The sequence below is a fragment of the Mobula birostris genome, chromosome 21 (genome assembly GCF_030028105.1).
Source record: "Mobula birostris isolate sMobBir1 chromosome 21, sMobBir1.hap1, whole genome shotgun sequence".
Lineage (NCBI taxonomy): Eukaryota > Metazoa > Chordata > Chondrichthyes > Myliobatiformes > Myliobatidae > Mobula > Mobula birostris.
The window spans coordinates 53411125-53431841 of NC_092390.1; the positions used below are offsets into that span (position 1 = coordinate 53411125).

At 38.9% G+C, this 20717-nt stretch overlaps 1 protein-coding gene across 7 annotated transcripts in view; it reads right to left on the reverse strand.

The window, feature by feature from the left end:
• The window catches only part of plekha1b (pleckstrin homology domain containing, family A (phosphoinositide binding specific) member 1b), an 86499-nt gene that overhangs the window by 65072 nt on the left and 710 nt on the right, over positions 1-20717 (reverse strand). The window contains exon 1 of one of the 7 annotated variants that reach the window (XM_072239487.1): positions 20561-20659. The exons of the other annotated variants lie outside the window; for them this stretch is intronic. The gene's annotated coding sequence lies outside the window, so the exon portion shown is untranslated. Of the gene's footprint in view, positions 1-20560; positions 20660-20717 lie in introns of those variants that run through there. 7 annotated transcript variants of the gene reach the window in all.

Below are 20717 nucleotides of genomic sequence, written 5' to 3' on the forward strand. Positions count from 1 at the left end.
TAGCAAAGGTTTAGAAGAATGTGGGCCAAATGGGACTAACTCAGTTAGGCACCTTGATCGGCATGCACAAGTCGGACCACAGGGTCCGTATCCTTGCTGCATAACTATGACTATTGGCAATAGCTACCATCTGTATTTCACAAATAAAGATCTACAAGGAAAAGAATCTCAATAGGAAAAGGATTAACGTCCTCAAGAAAAGCATTAAACCAAAAGTATTGGGACAGTTTCAGTATTCAGCAAAACAAAACATGAGGGAAAATAGAATCAGAAGCGGTCTAGTAAGCAAAAGCAAATTCTTTAACAGTTCCCACAGTCTGAAATGTACTCCACATAAAAAAAAGAGGAATGAAAGATCATTGGACCAGTTAACCTGAAATCAGCACTGGAGAAACGCAGGAATCTATTATTAAGGAAGTGGCTACAAAGCACTTGGGAAAAAAAAGCAACACACACAAAATACTGGAGGAACTCAGGTCAGACGGTACCAATGAAAAAGGGTAAATAGTCAACATTTTGGTCTAAAACGCTTCTTTAGGACTAAGAAGGAAGTGGGGAAAATGCCAGAATAAAACAGTGAAGGGAGGGGAAGAAGGCTTGCTGAAAGGTGATTGTTGAAGCCAGGTGGGTGGGAAAGTTCACAGGCTGGAGAAGAAAGAATCTGACAGGAGGAAAATAGCTTCTCTTTTGCATCTGCCTAATCCTATTATAGAACGGGCAACCATACAGTGCAGGAAAAGACCCTTCAAGCCCACAATATTGTGCTGAAATAAGTAAGTTATTCAAAATCCCATCTAAACAATTCCTTCTGCCTACACAATCCTTCCATTTTCTGCACATTCACATGCATAAGAGTTTCTTGAACACCTCGATAGCACTGGCCACCACCACCACCCCAGGCAGGACCTTCTAGACACCCACCGCACTGTTTTAAACAAACATTTGAACTTAACCGCCGCCCTCCCACCTTGAATGCATACCTTCTGATATTAGATATTTCAGCCCTAGAAAAAAGATGGCAGCTATCCTGTCTACTCTATTCTCATCCTCAAAATCTTATAAACCTCCACCAGATCTCTCCCCAGACTCTGCAAGTTTAATCAACCTTTTCCTTGTACATGCCCTCTAATCCAGGCGTTATACTGGTTAATGCCATCTGCACCCGCCCCCAAAGCCTCGTATCCATCTTATAAGGGGTTGACCAGAACTGAATGCAATTCTAAAGATGCAGCTTAACTAGAGTTTTATAAAGTTGCAACATAATTTCCTGACTCCTGAACCCTATTCCTCAACTAATAAAGACAAATATGCCATATGCCTTCTTTACAATTCTACTGACCTGTGTTGTTACTTTCATAGTTATGGACTTGTACCCCAAATTCCCTCCATACATCAACACTATCAAGGACCTTGCCATAAGCGTTCTGTCCCTTTACATTTCATACGCAGCACTTCACACTTGGCTGGGTTAAACTCCATCTGCTATTTCTCAGCCCATATCTGCAACAGATCTACTATATATGCCACTATTCCTTTGACAGTTTTCTAAACTATACAATCTTATCATTTGCAGATTTACTAATCCACTAATCTATGTTTGCATCCATGTCACTTACATTCATCACAAACAGGAGCTGACCCAATGAAGATCCCAGTGTAACACCACTAGTCATAGACTTCCAGCTAGAATAAGTCCCATTGACCACTAACTGCTGTCTTCTTGGGCAAGCCAATTCTGAATCTAAACGGCCCAATTACCATGCATCCTATGCATCTTAATTTTCTGGATAAGCCTCCCATGAATGACCTTGTCAAAAGTCTTATTAAAATCCACACAGATAACATCCACATCTTTATCAATGACCTTCGTCGCTTCCTTGAAAAATACCTCTTAATAGTAAGACAAAGCCATCTGCTCCTAACTAGTCCATGCTTTCCAAATGATTATGCTCTCCAGAAACTTCCCTGCCACCAACTTGAGAATTACTTCCTCAATTATCTCTATTTCCCTAACTGAATAGTGGAACAACATCAGCTATTTGTCAGTTCTCCACAACATCATCTATGGTTAGAGAGCATACAAAACTATCGGTCAAGACCCCAGCAATACCATCTCTTGCCTCTCTCAATAGCCTGGGGCATATCACATCAGACCCTGGGGACTTATGCACCTTAATGTTTTTCAAGAGGCCCAACACTACGTCCTTCAAGTCAAAATGTCTTAGCACATGAGCATGCTCCAAGCTGAATTCCACATCCCTGTAAATACTGATGCTAATTTTGGACCTCACCCACACATTCCGCCTCCAAGAACATGTTCCCTCCTTTATCTTTCAAAGGTTATTCTCTTGCCTTTGATATATAGATGCCTTGGGATTCTCTTTAAACTTACTTGCCAATGGCTTTTCCTACTCCCTCCTGGCTTTCTTAATTCCCTTCCTGAGTTCTTTTCTGGTTTCTTTATAATCTCAAAGGCTTTGAATTTAGCATTCTAAATCCTACATTTAGACAATTTCTTTATCACTAGATTCACTGTCTCCCTCTATATCCAAAGTTTCCTTACTTTACAATTCTTGTCCTTCCTTCTTACTGGAACATATCTGTCGTACAATCTCTGCAGTTGGCCTAATATGTCAGATATGGCCTTGACCAGGTATACCTGTTCCCAACAAACTCTCACTCCTAATAATCTTGTAATTTGCACTACTCCAATTTAACACTTGTCTTTATATATCCTTATCTATAGCTATCTTAAAACTTAAGGAGCTGTGATCATTATTCCTAACAGTTCTCCTACTGAAATGTTAGTTACCTGGCCAGGCTTATGACCCAAAACCAGATCCAATACAGTCCCTTCTCTTGTTGAACTATCTTCATTTTAATTTAAGAAATCTTCCTGGATGCGCCTAACAAATTCTACTCCATTTAAACCATTTTCACTAAGGAGGTCCCAGACTTTATTAGGAAAGCTGTTATTTTATACCTTTCCCTAATCTGCCTGCATTCATGTACCTCAATGTCCCAGTAGCTATGGGGGGGGGGGGGGGGGGGAGATGTAGTTCTGTAGAATAATCCCAGAGTGATACACTTTTCTTATTTTTGAGTTCTACTCATTATCTCTAAATAAAATTTAAAAAATTAAGTGCAGAACAGGCCCTTCTGGCCCAACAAGGCGCACTGCGCTGCAACCCACAATTATCCCTAGTATAAGCACAGGACAATTTGCAATGACCAAATAACCTACTAACTGGGCTGTGGGAGGAAACCACAGCACCAGGATGAAACTTACATGTTCAGTGAGAAGATTTACAAACTCTCCTTACAGAGTATGTCAGAATGAAATTCCAAAACTTCAAGCTATAATACCATTGTGCTAACTACTATGCTGTAGCAGCCTACAAACTCAGTGGATAAGCCCTCAATTATGTCTTCTCTGAGCACAGCAGTGATATTGCATTGACTAACAGTGCAAGATATTCATCTCTTATCTCCTTCTCCATCTTTTATAAAACATCAAAATCCGCAATATTAAGCATTCAATCTTTCCTTCTCTCAACCAAGTCTCTGTTACGCCCGCAGTGTTATAGACCATGTACTGATACATGCTCTCGTTCATCACTTACCCAAGATACTCCTATTACTAAAGTAGACACACTTCAACTTCTCCATCACATTGTGTCTATTGCGAAGCTCCTACCTGTTCACATCATCTTACTCTTGTACATGTCCCTTTTGTAGAGGTCACTCCTGCCCCGAGATGTTCCAATTGATCCAACAACCTGAAACCCTGCCTCCTACACTAGATCCTCAGCCACTCAATTCATCCATTCCGCTTTTCTAGCAATGTCATTAAAGCCACTGTGCACTAAGATCACCATCGCCCTTGAGAATGTTCTGCAGCTGCTCTGAGACATCCTCACCTCCAGTACTCAGGAAGCAACATACCACCCGGACATCTCTTTCACACCCACAGGATCTCCTGCTTGTCCCCCTAACGAGCCTCATATTACTACTGCTCTGTCCAACTTATTTGATAAATCTGCTTGTTTTTTTCTGAAGCTGAAACAAACCAAATGGAGAAAGATGCACCAGTAGATATGAAGAACTTGGACTTTCAAAAGGCCTTCATAAGTTTCCAAACAGATTTTCTTTTTTCCCCCTAAATAGAATTAACACTCAAGACGTTAGAGGTAATATCCTGGGAAAGAAAAGCAAATGGTTAAAGGACAGAAACACAAGGGATAAATAGATCGTTAGCACATTGACAGACTGGCTAATTGGGTGCATGGAAATCTGTGCTGGGGCCAGACACATTCACAACTATACAAATGAATGGGAAGAGCAGGGTTTTATCATTTTATTCATTTTTCCACAAACTAGGCATCACTGGCAAAGCCACCATTTACTGCCCATTCCCAGTTACAAGAACTATACAAAAGATGCAGAGGAGATGCACCAGAACATAGCTGAGGATGGAGAAGTACATTTATGGGGAGGGACATGTCAGTCTACAATTGCTTTTTCCACATCAAAGGAGGCTGGAGGAAATTTTAACTGAGGTGTACAAAATCATGAGGATTTAGCTTGAAATAATTGCCCTTATTAATTAACAAAGAGTTAACTTAATAAATCCAAAGATTTTATTGGATCTCCTGTTAGGAAACGAGTTAGGACAAGTGACAGAAGTCTGTGTAGGGGAGCACTTTGGTTCCAGTGATCATAACACCATTAGTTTCAACTTGATCATGGACAAGGATAGATCTGGTCCTAGGGTTGAGGTTCTTACTGGAAGAAGGCCAAATTTGAAGAAATGAGAAAGGATCTAAAAAGCGTGGATTGGGACAGGTTGTTCTCTGGCATGGATGTGATCGGTAGGTGGGAAGCCTTCAAAGCAGAAATTTTGAGAGTGCAGAATTTGTATGTTCCTGTCAGGATTAAAGGCAAGGTGAATAGGAATAAGGAACCTTGGTTCTCAAGGGATATTGCAACTCTGATAAAGAAGAAGAGGGAGTTGTATGACGTGTATAGGAAGCAGGGAGTAAATAAGGTGCTTGAGGAGTATAAGTGCAAGAAAATACTTAAGAAAGAAATCAGGAGGGCTAAAAGAAGACATGAGGTTGCCTTGACAGTCAAAGTGAAGGATAATCCAAAGAACTTTTACAGGTATATTAAGAGCAAAGGGATTGTAAGGGATAAAATTGGTCCTCTTGAAGATCAGAGTGGTCGGCTATGTGCGGAACCAAAGGAAATGGGGGAGATCTTAAATAGGTTTTTTGCGTCTGTGTTTACTAAGGAAACTAGCATGAAGTCAAGGGAAACAAGTAGTGAGATCATGAAAACTGTACAGATCGAAAAGGAGGAGGTGCTTGCTGTCTTCAGGAAAATGAAAGTGGATAAATCCCCGGGACCTGACAGGGTGTTCCCTCGGACCTTGAAGGAGACTAGTGTTGAAATTGCAGGGGCCCTGGCTGAAATACTTAAAATGTCGCTGTCTACAGGTGAGGTGCTGGAGGGTTGGAGAGTGGCTCATGTTGTTCCGTTGTTTAGAAAAGGATCGAAAAGTAATCCGGGAAATTATAGGCCAGTAAGTTTAATGTCGGTAGTAGGTAAGTTATTGGAGGGAGTACTAAGAGACAGAATCTACAAGCATTTGGATAGACTGGGACTTATTAGGGAGAGTCAACATGGCTTTGTGCGTGGTAGGTCATGTTTGACCAATCTATTGGAGTTTTTCGAGGAGGTTACCAGGAAAGTGGATGAAGGGAAGGCAGTGGATATTGTCTACATGGACTTCAGTAAGGCCTCTGACAAGGTCCCGCATGGGAGGTTAGTTAGGAAAATTCAGTCGCTAGGTATACATGGAGAGGTGGTAAATTGGATTAGACATTGGCTCGATGGAAGAAGCCAAAGAGTGGTGGTAGAGAATTGCTTCTCTGAGTGGAGGTCTGTGACTAGTGGTGTGCAACACAGGGATCAGTGCTGGGTCCATTGTTATTTGTCATCTATATCAATGATCTGGATGATAATGCGGTAAATTGGATCAGCAAGTTTGCTGATGACACAAAGACTGGAGGTGTAGTAGACAGTGAGGAAGGTTTTCAGAGCCTGCAGAGGGGACTTGGACCAGCTAGAAAAATGGGCTAAAAAATGGCAGATGGAGTTTAATACTGACAAGTGTGAGGAATTGCACATTGGAAGGACAAACCAACGTAGAACATACAGGGTTAGTGGTAAGGCACTGAGGAGTGCAGTGGAACAGAGGAATCTGGGAATACAGATACAAAATTCCCTAAAAGTGGCGTCACAGGTAGATAGGGTCGTAAAGAGAGCTTTTGGTACATTGGCCTTTATTAATCAAAGTATTGAGTATAAGAGCTGGAATGTTATGATGAGGTTGTATAAGGCATTGGTGAGGCCGAATCTGGAGTATTGTGTTCAGTTTTGGTCACCAAATTACAGGAAGGATATAAATAAGGTTGAAAGAGTGCAGAGAAGGTTTACAAGGATGTTGCCGGGACTTGAGAAACTCAGTTACAGAGAAAGGTTGAATAGGTTGGGACTTTATTCCCTGGAGCGTAGAAGAATGAGGGGAGATTTGAAAGAGGTATATAAAATTATGATGGGTATAGATAGAGTGAATGCAAGCAGGCTTTTTCCACTGAGGGAAGGGGAGAAAAAAACCAGAGGACATGGGTTTAGGGTGAGGGGGGAACAGTTTAAAGGGAATATTAGGGGGGGCTTCTTCACACAGAGAGTGGTGGGAGTATGGAATGGGCTGCCAGACGAGGTGGTAAATGCGGGTTCTTTTTTAACATTTAAGAATAAATTGGACAGATACATGGATGGGAGGTGTATGGAGGGATATGGTCCATGTGCAGGTCAGTGGGACTAGGCAGAAAATGGTTCAGCACAGCCAAGAAGGGCCAAAAGGCCTGTTTCTGTGCTGTAGTTTCTATGGTTTTTCTATGGTTTGTGGGAAGAACAGAGTGGCCTACTGCCAAAAGGAATAACAAAGAGAGAAACTCTAACCCTATTTAAATAGGTACCAACTAGGCCTTTCAAAAAGCTGCAGATGGCAACAGTTGGAAATCTAGGTTTTTGCCACCACACAATGGGCCAAATGCCCTCCTTCGATGCTGATTACACTTAAACTTCTTTCACAAATTTAGAAAAATAAAGTGCAGTCACAATCATAAATCTAAGGAAATGTGTAACAATCACTTCAAATGGAATTTAAGAAATATTTCTTGGCAATGGAAACAAGCCACCTGCATTGTCTCATTTAAATCCATCTTGCCACACCTGAATTGTCTCCCTTCCACTGGCAGTACTTTGGGCATCTGCACCTTCAAGACTCAAGCTCCAATGAAGAAGAATTCATTCGCCTTTTAGATCCATCTTCAACTCATCCTTTCAAATAAAATCTCTACCCCCAATTACCCAAAGTACCACCTCCCTTGGTTTCTTTCATTTTTATATTAAAAGCACTATTTGTTACAGAACTGAAAATATTGCTCTAACATTCAAGATTGTTTAATGTTATTCCCTGTACACAAGTGTAAAGAACAAAATAATTGTTACAAAAATCTGATGCAGCACAAAAATCCTCACAAAAGGTAAAGAACACAATAATAAAACAGTAAAAACATAAGATAGCTTATATACATTGACTGTATGTCACTAGACTGTACACAAGGCAATTGACAGGAAATAATAAAGTAGTGGTGGGTCAGTCGTTAGAAGTGTTTGACTGCTTGGAAAAAGTAACTGTGTTTTTGAGTCTAGTGGCCTTGGTGTGCATGCTGCGTAGCCTCTTCCATGATGGGAGTGGGAAAAACAGTCCATGAGCAGTCAACAAAGGTGGGATCCTTCATGATTTTAGTGTCTCCTTTCTACGTGTCCTTGATGGCGGATAGGCTGATGCCAGTGATGCGCTGGGCAGTTCTGACTACCCAAAGAGCAAAATGTTTTTTTCAACTGACTAAAGGAAACAGAACAATGAATGAATAGATACACACAGAGAATATGGGAAATACGACAAAAAGCAATTGCAAATGATCCTCCTCACTCTACAGTGAAACCAAAAAGGTTTTATGCTTACTGCTATCGCTTAATCTCAGTGATCTTTAACGATCTTAATTTACAGCTTATTACTATAATTATTTTGAATAACACTTTAGCCCATGCAGAGAGTCTGGGCCATTTTTAGCGACAGCATAAAAATGCAGCTTCCCAATATAGTGCATCAAATCTTCCTTCACAATGAAGCCAATGGAACAAATCAAATTAACAGAGCTAATAATGGGGGCAAATGACCAGATAATGTTCATTTGACTCAAGTACACTGAAGATTCATCTTTTTAGTAGGAAATCTTTACTTCATTAAAATAATAATATGGCAGGACTATATATAGCATTGGATGGGGAAGTCAGGAATTAAGGGAGCCAGGAAAAACAATACATTGTGTGCAATTAAATCACAAGGTGCACAAACAATCTCTATTGGGAATTGCTGATTTGGAATAAAACCAATAACTTGAGGAAGAACTTTTTCCTCCTTCCCAAAATAACTGCTCTATTTTGAGTTCAGTTGATTTACTCTTAAAATATTTAAATGAAGGTATTTTCCTTATTTGCCTTAAGGAGTTATAGTATATACAGTTACTATATAATCACAATGGTGGTAGGCACATGTGTTACAGAACAAAAATGCACAAGTTACACACAATAACTTGCGTATAGAGGCAATGGTGTTCAAGCTATTTTTGTTTGTTGCTGAGCAGCTATCAACAGAATCTACAACTAGACAGATAATTATATACAACTGAGACTAGAACTTACAATAAATCTGCATAAATTTAACTTTACATCTTGGTCATCTTTTTAACATTAAATAACTTTTACAAGTGGAAATAAAAAGACCACACAAGGCAGGCATCTTGGAGGAAAACAAAAAACTTCTTTCAAAAGTTATTTTTAAGTATCATGCCCTTAAAGTCTATTTATATTATTACAAGTTAAGGATTCATGAGCCACTTGTTTTCCTTATGCCAACTACTGTTTATATCTACTACCTTACAAGCTTTCAAAAAGAATTCATAAACACACACACACGCACATGCACGCACACGCAGGCACACAGTATTTTTAAATACATTTCCATGGACTAGAAAAATACAAATTCAGCCGAGATGAAAGTGGAAAAGAACGTTGATTAGAAAACTTCAGATACTTGAAATCTGAAATAAAACAGAAAATACTGGAAAAACCCTGCAGATCAGGTAGCATCTGTGAAAAGAGATATCACAAATGTTGCTTGAGCTGACTAGTATTGCAAAAAAAAAATTCCCACTTTTGTAGTTTTCTTGGTCATTCATATTAAAACATCTCTGAAGTTAAAGAATACTTTAGACTTAAATTAGATGATGAAATGAATTGCTGGGAATGAGGTGGTTTAACACCTTCAGCTACTGTTTTAAAAAAAAGCTTTCAGATGCCAGATTATACCACTGTTAATCAGGAATTCAAAAATTTAATAATTCAAAAGTAATTTGTTTTGTATTTCTGAACTTATGACATTCAAAAATGAACACATTAACTTCACAGTATCAGTGTACAATATGCTACATTTAGTATTTATCACCTTAAGAGGATCTTCTGGCCACAAAAGAAAATAACAGGCCACTCAGCTTCTCAAGTCTCTCCATTTTCAGTGTGATCATGGTTGATGAGCCTCAAGCATCATTTCCTCTTCTATGCCAGTTCCACACAGACCTCAATTCCCCATTCAAAAAAAGTTAACCAATTCTTTAAACACCTCAAATGATACTCTGCAGTAGAGAATTCAATAATTCATCACTGCATGCCAGAATATGCAGTGCAGCTCAGTTTTAAATGACTGCCTTCCCCAACTTCAATGACAACTGCTCTGCCAATGACGCCAAGAAACCGCAGCATTATGGATACAACTCAGCACGGAAACCATCCTCCCCTCCATGAACTCTTTCTACACTACTCACTTTTTCAGTAATGCATCCAGCAAAATCACAGTGTTTACCCACCCCGAGATGTTCTCTCTTCTCCCGTCACATCAGGCAGAAGATACAAAAGCTTGAAACCATGTTACCACCCAAGATGGAATCTTGACCTCAAACTGTCTCGTTAGGACCTTGCGTCTTAATGCCTACCTGAGCTGCATTTTCTCTAAAACCGTAACATTATTCTACACTATGTTCTTGCTTTACCATTTACCATGTACTACCTCACTGTATTGTTGTAATTAGTTGATCTGAATGAAGTCTGCAACACAAGTTTTTCCACTGTACCTTGGCAATCATGATGATAACAGACCACCAAGTTACTGATTCAAAAATCTTCCACAAATAGTAATGCTGACATCTACTTGTATTGCCCTCTAAAGATGTTATATACATCGATAAGATCACCCACATTTTTTAAACTTCGAATATACATTTTACTTTAGCTGCTCTTGACAGAACAACCTTTTTAAACTAATAATTAACTCAAGTGATCTTCTTCTAAACTGCCTCTAATGCCAGAAAATCATTTCTTAAATAGAGGAACAAAACTCTGCAAGATTCTCCAGGGGCAAGCTTACGAATACCTTGTACAATTAGAACAGTAATTCTTTATTTCTAATGAAAGGCCAACACCATAAAAATATCCTGCTGGAATTTTTCTTACTCTTGCACTGAGAACTGGGCTACAAACAGCCAACATCTTAAGACACTTGAGACATAACACCAATACTATGGCCAAAATCCATTGGGAAGAATAAGCAAACTTCACATGCCCAGCATTTGAAACCTAATTACACTCAGTTGGCTCCACGAATAAAGCAGCACAACTTGCTATACTATAATTAAATTTCTTACTCATTACCACATTATAATTAACCTTCCAGTGACACAAAAATTTTATATAATGGGTTTCAGTTTTAAGGTAATGAAACATCAACTGGCAAAGTCAATTTATATTTTTAGTGAAAAAAAAAATTCAAAGACAAAGGCAGCAGATAAAACACATACTGAAAGGAAAGATTAAGACCACAAGATATAGGAGCAGAATCTGGCCATTTGGCCCATCAAGTCTGCTCTGCCATTTCATCATGGCTGATCCAAATTTCCTCTCAGCCCCAATCTTCTGCCTTCTCCCCATATCCCTTCATGATCTGGCCAATCAAGAATCTATCAACCTCTGCCTTAAATATACATAAAGACTTGCCTCTATAGCTGCCTATGGTAAAGAACTACACAGATTCACCACTCTCTAGCTAAAGAAATTCACCATCTCTATTCTAAAAGGATGCACCTCTATTCTGAGGCTGTCCCCTCTGGTCTTAGACTCTCCAATCATAGGAAATATCCACTGCACATCCACCCTATCAAGGCCTTTCAACAATCGAGAGGTTTCAATCAGGTCACACTTCATTTTTCTGAATTCTAGTGAATACAGGCCCAGAGTCATCTAACGCTTCATATGACAAGCAATTCAATCCTGGAATCATCTTACTGAACCTTCTCCAGTTTCACACATCCTTTCCAAGATAATGGGGCCCAAGACTGCTCAAAATACTCCAAATGAGTCCTCACATGTTTTATAAAGTCTCAACATTATATCCTTGCTTTTATATTTTAGTTCTCTGAAATGAATGCTAACATTGCATTTGCCTTCCTCATCACAGACTCAACCTGCAAATTAACCTACAGGGAATCCTGAACAAGGACTCCCAAGTCTCTTTTTGTCTCATTTTATTGTATTTTTTCTTCATTTAGAAAACAACCAACCCTTTCTTTTCTTCTAGCAAAGTGCATGACATACACTTCCTGACACTGTATTCTATCTGCCATTTCTTTGCCCATTCTCCTAATCTAAGTCCTTCAGTAACCTCTCTACTTCCTCCAAACTATCTGCCCCTCCTCATATCATCTGCAAACTCTGCAACAAAGCCATCAATTCCATCGTCCAAATCAGTGACATCTAACATAAAAAGAATCGGTCCCAAGACAGGCCCCTGTGGAACACCACTAGTCACTGGCCGCCAACCAGAAAAGGCTCCCTTGAATTCCCACTCTTTGACTCCTGCCAATCAGCCACTGCTTTATCTATGGGCTCATAGCTTGTTAAGCAGCCTGGTGTGTGATACCTTGTCAAAGGCCTTCTGAAAATCCAAGTACACAACATCAACCCATTCTCCTTTGTCTATCCTGCTTACTATTTCTTCAAAGAATTCCAATAGATCTGTCAGGCAAGATTTTCCCCTGAGGAAACCAAGGTGACCATTTTACCATGTGCCTCCAAGTATCTTGAAACCTCATTCTTAAAATCAACTCCAACATCTTACCAACCACTGAGGTCAGACTAACTGGCCCATAGTTTCCTTTCTTCTGCCTCTCTCCCTTCTTGAAGAGTGGAGTGACATTTGCAATTTTCCAATCTTCCAGAACCATTCCAGAATCTAGTGATTCTTGAAAGATTATTAATGCCCCCACAATCTTTTCAGCCACCTCTTTCCAAACCCTGGGATACAACTGTGATACAAGTTCATCTACCTTATTCCCTATACTGCGTGCAGTCAAATATAACACCTTTAGTCCTGTATTCATCCTTCTTGATTTCGTCCGCCTCTTACGTTGCAACTCATCCTACTGACTGCAATTTTGTCCCATCAACAGCCTCTCCTCACTACATATTGCCTCTATTTGCAAACTAGCTAACTCATCTTCAGCACTACTACCCACCTTTCCTACATTACTTCTTAAACTGAAATACATGCAGCTCAAGTCACTAGTCGCACTATGCTTAACCTTTTGATTCCTAACTTTGTCTGAGGTCTTACCAACATCTGCCTCTACAACCTCTCCACTATCTGTTCCAGCACTGTGGTTCACAACCCCTGCGACTCTAGTTTAAACCCCACCGTGCAGCATTAACAAACCTTCCTGCTTGAATATCAAGTGCAAACCATTCCATTTGTACAGGTCACGAAGAGAGTCCGATGATCCAAAAATATTACGCCCTCCCGCCTAGACCAACTCCTTAGCCAAGTATTAAACTCTATAATCTTCCTAGTTCTGGCCTCACTAGCACGTAAACGCCATGGAATTATTTACTTATTTATCTACTTTTTAAAATCAAAGTTCGGTCTCTGACAGGACTTCTAAAAGATCTGCAGTAATCACGAATCAACAGAATAGTGCAAGTAGAAAATTTTGCAGATAATGGTTGAGATCGAAGACTCTGATATTTGCTTTGGAAATCAAAATTGAAGTACACTGGGGGTAGATTCCAATGATAGAGGAACAAAGGGAAATTGCCCTAAAAGAGAAATGTGACTTAGCAGTAAAAACTTTGTTGCAGAAATACACAAAGCAAGCACTGGAATACACCGGCAGTAAGGATAGTATTACCACACAAACATGTCAGAGTGGCAATAATTTTCATCCACACGAGGTCATGGATGGCAAGGGACTACCACAAAACAAATATTCAAGGCACAAAATGAAAAGAGACCGATTGTTCTGCCACTGGCAAGGAAGGAGTGGTACTGTAGTGAGCACAAAAAGAAAGGTTAGAGAATTCAACTCAGCTAATTAATTCAGGAATCAGAATCAGGTTTAAGATCACCAACATATGACATGAAATTTGTTATGCGGCGGTACATTGCAAGACATAGTAAAAACTGTAAATTATAGTAAGTACATATATATTAAAAAAAGTTAAATAAGTGCAAAAAGAGGAAAAAAAAGTACTGAGGTATTGTTCATCGGTTCAATGCGCATTCAGAAATTGGGTGGGAGAGAAAGAAGCTATTTGGTTTGTGAGTGTGCACCTTCAGGCTCCTGTACCACCTTCCTGATAGTAGCACTGAGAAAAAGGCATGTCCTGGGTGATGGATGTCCTTAATGATGGATGCTGCCTTTTTTGAGGAATCACCTTTTTGAAGATGTCCTCAATGCTGGAGAGGCCAGTGCCTATGATCGAGCTGGATGAGTTTATAAATTTCTGCAGCTTTTTCCAATCCTGTGCAGTGGATCCTCCAAGCTAGACGGTAATGCAGCCAGTTAGAATGCTACATCTGCAGAAATTTACGAGTGTCTTTGGGGACACACCAAATCTCATCAAACCCCTAATAAAACATAGCCGCTGCTGAGCCTTCTTTGTAACTGCATTGATATGTTGGGCTCAGGATAGATTTAGAAGTGTTGACACCCAGGAACTTGAAATTGCTTACACTTTCCACTTCTGATCCCTCTACGAGGACTGGTGATTAACAAATTCAAATGACGAAATCATGATTTAGTGTTCTGAAGGAGGCAACAAAGTAGTGAGGGGATCACGGGAGATGGAGAAATCATTTAATAAATTCCAAGATAAAAAGAAACCAAAGCAACTGACTTGCTCCAGTAAAGGTAGCGAAAAGCAGGCAGAGATTGACAGAGAAACACAGCAAAACAAGATCTGGAGGGAAAAAAAACAAAAGAAATTTTTAAAAAGGAGGTTTTGGTCCTGACAGCTGCCAGTATGCATATCCAGAAAAAGCCTAGCCATTCAAGTTCATAAATGTTATTTTCATAATTTTGGTACCAAAATACCAAGCATTTTTGTAATTTAAATATTTAGTCAGTTATGGCCTTTAGGGTCATATTTATATACAATACAACCCTGATAATTCACTATTTGACGATTCAGAGATCCCAATGGCTCTGTATATGACTCAGCAAGCAATGTTTTTTCACCATCCCTTCCTCACTCTACAATGTAAAAACCATCTTATCGATTTAATTTCCAAGTAGCATGCCTTGGCAAAATCTGAAATCTGTTCACAAAATAAACATTTTCAAAAGCCATCAAATACTTCACAATTTCTGAAACACACGATAGCAAGATTCAATATGCACAAGGATCATTTTCAAGTTTCCTGTCTTCATTTCAAATACTTCATCTAAAACTGATTTTAAAATACTCTCTTTCCATGAAAACAAAATAGATAGTTTAGAAGCATTAATTATAAGACTGTTTTTAAAAGGAAACGTAGAATTCAGGCATTTTTTTTAAATGGCAACATCTCAGTAAATGAGCTAGAATTTATTGGGTATTAACATATCAAGTAATTGTAACAACCATTGCCATATCGACAGTCAAGCCACATATTTCAAGCACGATAGCCCATATAAAATGGAACTATTCAAGTCAATTCTCCCTCACTCTTTTACCAGTAGCCTAAAAGGCAATATGAAACTTGTCACAACAATTCCCAAATGGATCTGTATCTTACAATTGCATCAGGAAGGTGATACTGGAGCTTCAGGACTCACACCACCAGGTTCAGGAAAAGTTTTTACCCCTCAATTATCAGGCCCTTGAACCAAAAAGGATAACTTCACTCAACTTCACTTGCCCCATTATTGCAATGTTCCCACAACCTTAGGACTCACTTTCAAGGACTCTTCATCTCATGATCTCCATATTTATTGCTTATTTATTATTTCTTTCTTTCGTACTTGCATTGTTGTCTTTTGCACACTGGTTGAATGCCCAAGTTGGAGCATTCTTTCATTGATTCTATTATAAATTTGTTGAGTATGTCCACAAGAAAATAATTCTCAAGGTTGTATGTGATGACATATGTACTTTGATAATAAATTTACTTTGAACTAACTTTGGTGACTACAAGTTTAAAAGAGGCAACAAAGACATCAGCTCAGTGCATTTTCCAACCTCAAGTGAATATTTTGTACACTGTAACTCAAAGTATTAAAAAGCATAATGAAAACAAATACTGGGACTAAGATTTACAATCACAAATTAATTTTCACATCAGCTCCCTTTATTCAAACCTTTTGGTGGCACCAAATGAGTATTTATTGGATTAAAGGTGCAGAGACATGGGTTTGTATCCAACCACAGAGGCTGGGTAATATAAATTTTAATGACCAAGCAAACCTGGCATGATAAAAAGCATCAATAAGGATAACCATGGACCAATCAGATTACTGGCTAAAAGAACCACTTGGTTCTTTAACATCCTTCAGAAAAGAAAATCTGCCTTCATGTTACCAAAGTGGTTAACATTGAAGTGTCCTGGATTAAGAGGATGCTGTCAGGACCTGAGGAACTGAGTTGCAGGGAGTGACTGGGCAAGCTAGGTCCTTATTACCTGGAACGCAGGAGACTGAGGGGCAGCTTTGGAGCTGTACAGATAAAGTGAATGTACAGTTTCTTCCCTCCCACCAGGGAAGAGGAACTAAAGACTGGAGGGCATGCGTTTAAGGTGAAATGTAAAATGGATCTGAGGACAAACTCTTCATTTAGCAGGTGGTGCATGCATAGTATGAGCTGCCAGAGAAAGTGGTTGAGCCAGGTAAAACAAAAACATTTGGATAAATGCATGACTAGAAGGGGTTGAGAGAGATAGGTCAGCAAGGACAGGTTGGGCCAAAGGGCCTGTTTCTGTGCTCCACTGCTCAGCTTATGGCACAATTAGAAATGAACACAATGAAACTAAACTGAAATTGCTTCCTCGATTCCCCCTATAAAACAACATTACATTCAATACAGGAAGTTTCAATTGCCTCAGCTTTTCCCCGCCACTTTTATGAAAACTAATGTGCTTAGTTCGCTAAATCTCCAACTACACCACTTGCTGATTTCCATTTGACAGAAACAGTTTACTTGTAACTGCCATGCACCCTCTATGGTTTTAAATCTTTTATTTCGATCACATCATGGCAGTAGATCACAGTCATTTTAAAGAAAATGAAATAGAATGTAGTGAATCTAAACAATACCCTCTGAAGATTAATACATCTTTCCTAATACTCCCAAAAAGTTGCAAGGTAAGCTCTGGACCAGGACTCTACTTAAATATCCAAGAAGTTAATGGAATTCTATTGAATTATAGGAGAGGTCCTCTTTTGATCAGGGTCAACCACGGATCTTGCATCCTAGCAGTCATACACAAGCCAGGGCAAGACAATATGAAGAGAAGCTGCTTTCCCTGCAACAGACTCCCTCTCTCCACTCAACTGATGAATCCAAACGAACGGTAGAGACCAATACAGTTTACACACAACTGCAATATTTTTTCATAATGCACATTCTTCATTACAAATTTCATCAGTCATTAATTTTCCCACATATTCAATCTGCCTCAATCGAGTGAAGTGCTAATGAGCAGGTACACCAGTTGGTATGAAGTGACTCACAGTATCTGACATGGATGTGTCAGGGTCAAAACTATTCATTATATTTATTAATAACATGAGAGATGGAAACATACTCAGGAATATCAAAAACAGAAGGCATGCACTGCAAATTGAAAGAAAATTATGAAGATATATTAATGGACCAAACAAAGAAAAAAATGTGACAGATATCAATAAAGGGAAGGGTCTTTGATCTGGGACCCAAAACAACAAGATAAGGCTATTCAAACAATGAAAAGCAAATTCAAAATGACAGTGGGAGGCAGGGACAGGAATGTTCAGGCATATAATTGAAATAACTTAGATGAGAATTCAGTAAGACTTGAGAGATGTCATACTTAAAATTGTTCGAGGAGAGAAGTTTCTTACATCTATATTAAAACCTTACTCTGTACACCAAAAGCAATACTTTAAGATCCAAGCACCACACCTTAAGACAAATTATTTGGACCTGGGGGAAGTGCAGCATAAACGATACCTGGATTCCAAGAATTAAGAGTGATTAGTCAAGGTAGAAAGGTATTCCCTGAGGTGATTATAAATCACAGGGAATACATCTGATATTGAGGGGAAACTGACAGAGATCAGATTAAAAAATCTAAACATGAGGAAATCTGCAGATGCTGGAAATCCAAAATAACACACACAAAATGCTGGAGGAACTCAGCAGGCCAGGCAGCATCTATGGAAAAGAATAGACAGTCGATGTTTTGGGCCAAGAGCCTTGTTCAAGACTGGAAAGAAAAAGGGTTAGATATCAGAACAAAAAGGTGGGGGCAAGTAGGACTAGCTGGAAGGTGACAGGTGAAACCAAGTGGGTAGGGAAGGTAAAGGGCTGGAAAAAAAGAAGTTTCATAGGAGAGGAGAGTGGACCATAGGAGAAAGGGAAGGATGGGGACCCAGGGGGAGGTGATAGGCAGGTGAGAAGTGGTAGGAGGCCAGAGTGGGGAATAGAAGAGGGGAGAGAGAGGGGAAACTAAAAAAATCTGTTGGTGATTCAACATGTAAAAGATTCTCGAAAAACTTACAGATGTACAGTGAAAAGATTCTGACTGGTTGCAGCACAGCCTCCAATGGACAGGAACTCAAGAGGTCATAGATTCAGCCAACTCCATCATGGGTGCTGTTCTGTCTACCAATGAGGACATCTACCAACATTTTGGGTTAAAACCCAGCAGGAGAAAACAACTTTGCTGTTTGTGGCCATAATACAAGAATCTGAACCATGCTTTTCAGAAATGAATTTAGGATGCACTTATACATGCAAATTATGCCAGAAGTTAGGAAATGGTAATTGACACTGGGCAACTTCAAATCTGTGATTAGTAAATTTTATATACAAACGGAGGCAGAAGTTGATGTCTTGCAAATCAGGCATCCTTCCTCACTCCCGCCTCCCCAAACAAAATACTAAACCCATCTATCATCATCGAGATTTGTTCAGAGCTCTGAATAAATCACATCAATAATATAAAATGAGTTTATGCCAAAAGCACTCCTTTCCTCAGCTTGAGTAATACCCTATGGTTCTACAGTAATTTTTATTTGATCTACAGAGATGATTTGATGTATTAAAATGCAGTGTAAATGGAAAATGTTATTGTTGAGCTAGGTTACAAAATAGACATCTCATTGACTAACAGTACAGGATTAGGGGGTCAAGACAGCCCACTCCACTTCTGCTTCCAACTTCTATGAACAGTATCATCTGCAAGCATGCATGTCATGGTATCAACACAGAAAACCATTTTAATCTGCACAATGACCTGCTCAAAAAGCAATCCAGTAACTACTACTCCCCTACTAATTCTCTGCAATTTTTCCCTCTTTCAAGTGTTAGTCAATTCCTTCTTGAAGGCCACCAACATACCTGAGTGCATCACCATTTCAGGTTCAAATCTCAACTACCTGCTGCACTATATTGATTTACCCACAACATCTCTAATTCTTCTGACAATCCTTAAATCTGAGTTTTCTGCTTGAAACGATTGCTATTCACTTATGAAAATCAATCATTACTAAAAATGTTCTAGTTTTTCATTCAAGCCATCAAACTGTGGAACATAAAGTGTTCCGGAAAATAGCTAATATTTGTGCAAATTCTACAACTACTTTATTATAGAATGAAAATCATTAGGTCCTAGCGATCCTTCTTGAGTAGGATTATTCTCTCCATTTTATTATTTCTAAAAAATTGAACATGAACCCACTCCATTATTAATTTTACATTCCTTTACATATTTTCTTCATATTCCTACTCTAAAAATGTGATTCTGAACATTTAGCAGGTCTGATGTTCTCTTATAATTGCAAATGTCTTTAAATGACTGAGTCATTCTTGTTACTCTGTTATACATACTTGCTTCCTCCGTAACTTTTATCACATTCCCTTTATGACTTTCATACCTGTGACTCAGCAAAATTTCCATTTTTTTGTGATGTTGCATATGAAATTTGAGAAGTATTACTTAAGCCTCTCCAGCTAAAATTTACAGGCTTTTACCCATAACAAATCTGCCTAAATTACTACATAGAATGATGAAAACTTTATTATTACCTCTTATCTTCCCCAAACTTAAATAAAAAAATAAATTTACATCACCATTTTCAAGGTGTTTCACACTATCAAATGAGGGACAAACTATTACCAATTAATCACAAAACCCACTTTGGCATTAGTCTAAAACACTGTTCTGGAAAAAATTTTGTCTAAGTTCTCATTGCCTTCAGTACATTTGTTCTACTTCTCCTAATCAACAGAATAATTAACATTATACAGTATTGACTTTGCGAGTGTTTATTTAACTTTGCTAATAAGTCTATAAATAACCATCACAAAACAAAATCTGCACCATTAAACTTACATCATGACTTAATCTTTTCAGAAATTCCCTTTCTGCAATTTTCCCCATTCCCTGGAATACTTCACTACCAAGTCATTTTCACAATGTTCCCAGGGCTTCAAAACTACAGCATTTATCAACTGGACTAAATTCTGTCTACATCACCTCATAAGCAACAGGCTACATGCAATAACCATTCTGCTCTCACTTGCAGCGACAACTTGATCTCTGTAGCCAGTTCTTGAATGCCACTGAAAATAGCAAGTCCTCCTCCTCCCCACCGCACCCCACCCCACAAATGCTTCGAGAGCAAGCAAACCACACCCCCAGGCTTAACAACCATCACTTTTGAACTGTTAAACATCTGATGTTCACAAGGGCTAAAACATAAATTACTGATTTTTTTCCCTTAAACAGTACACTTAAAATGAACTAAAAATAATTAAAATTAATTAAAAGAAATTTCAAATTATCTAAAGTCAATCTTACCCTCAGAATGAACTACAGCTTTAAGTCTAACTAGTCAAAGGTTCACAATATCCACGATACATGCCAGTAAACGCCATGAAGTCGTTACCCCACAGCTGGATTCGACATGTTCAATGCCAGAGAGCAAAGCAGCCGACAAAAAAAAACGTAAGAGACT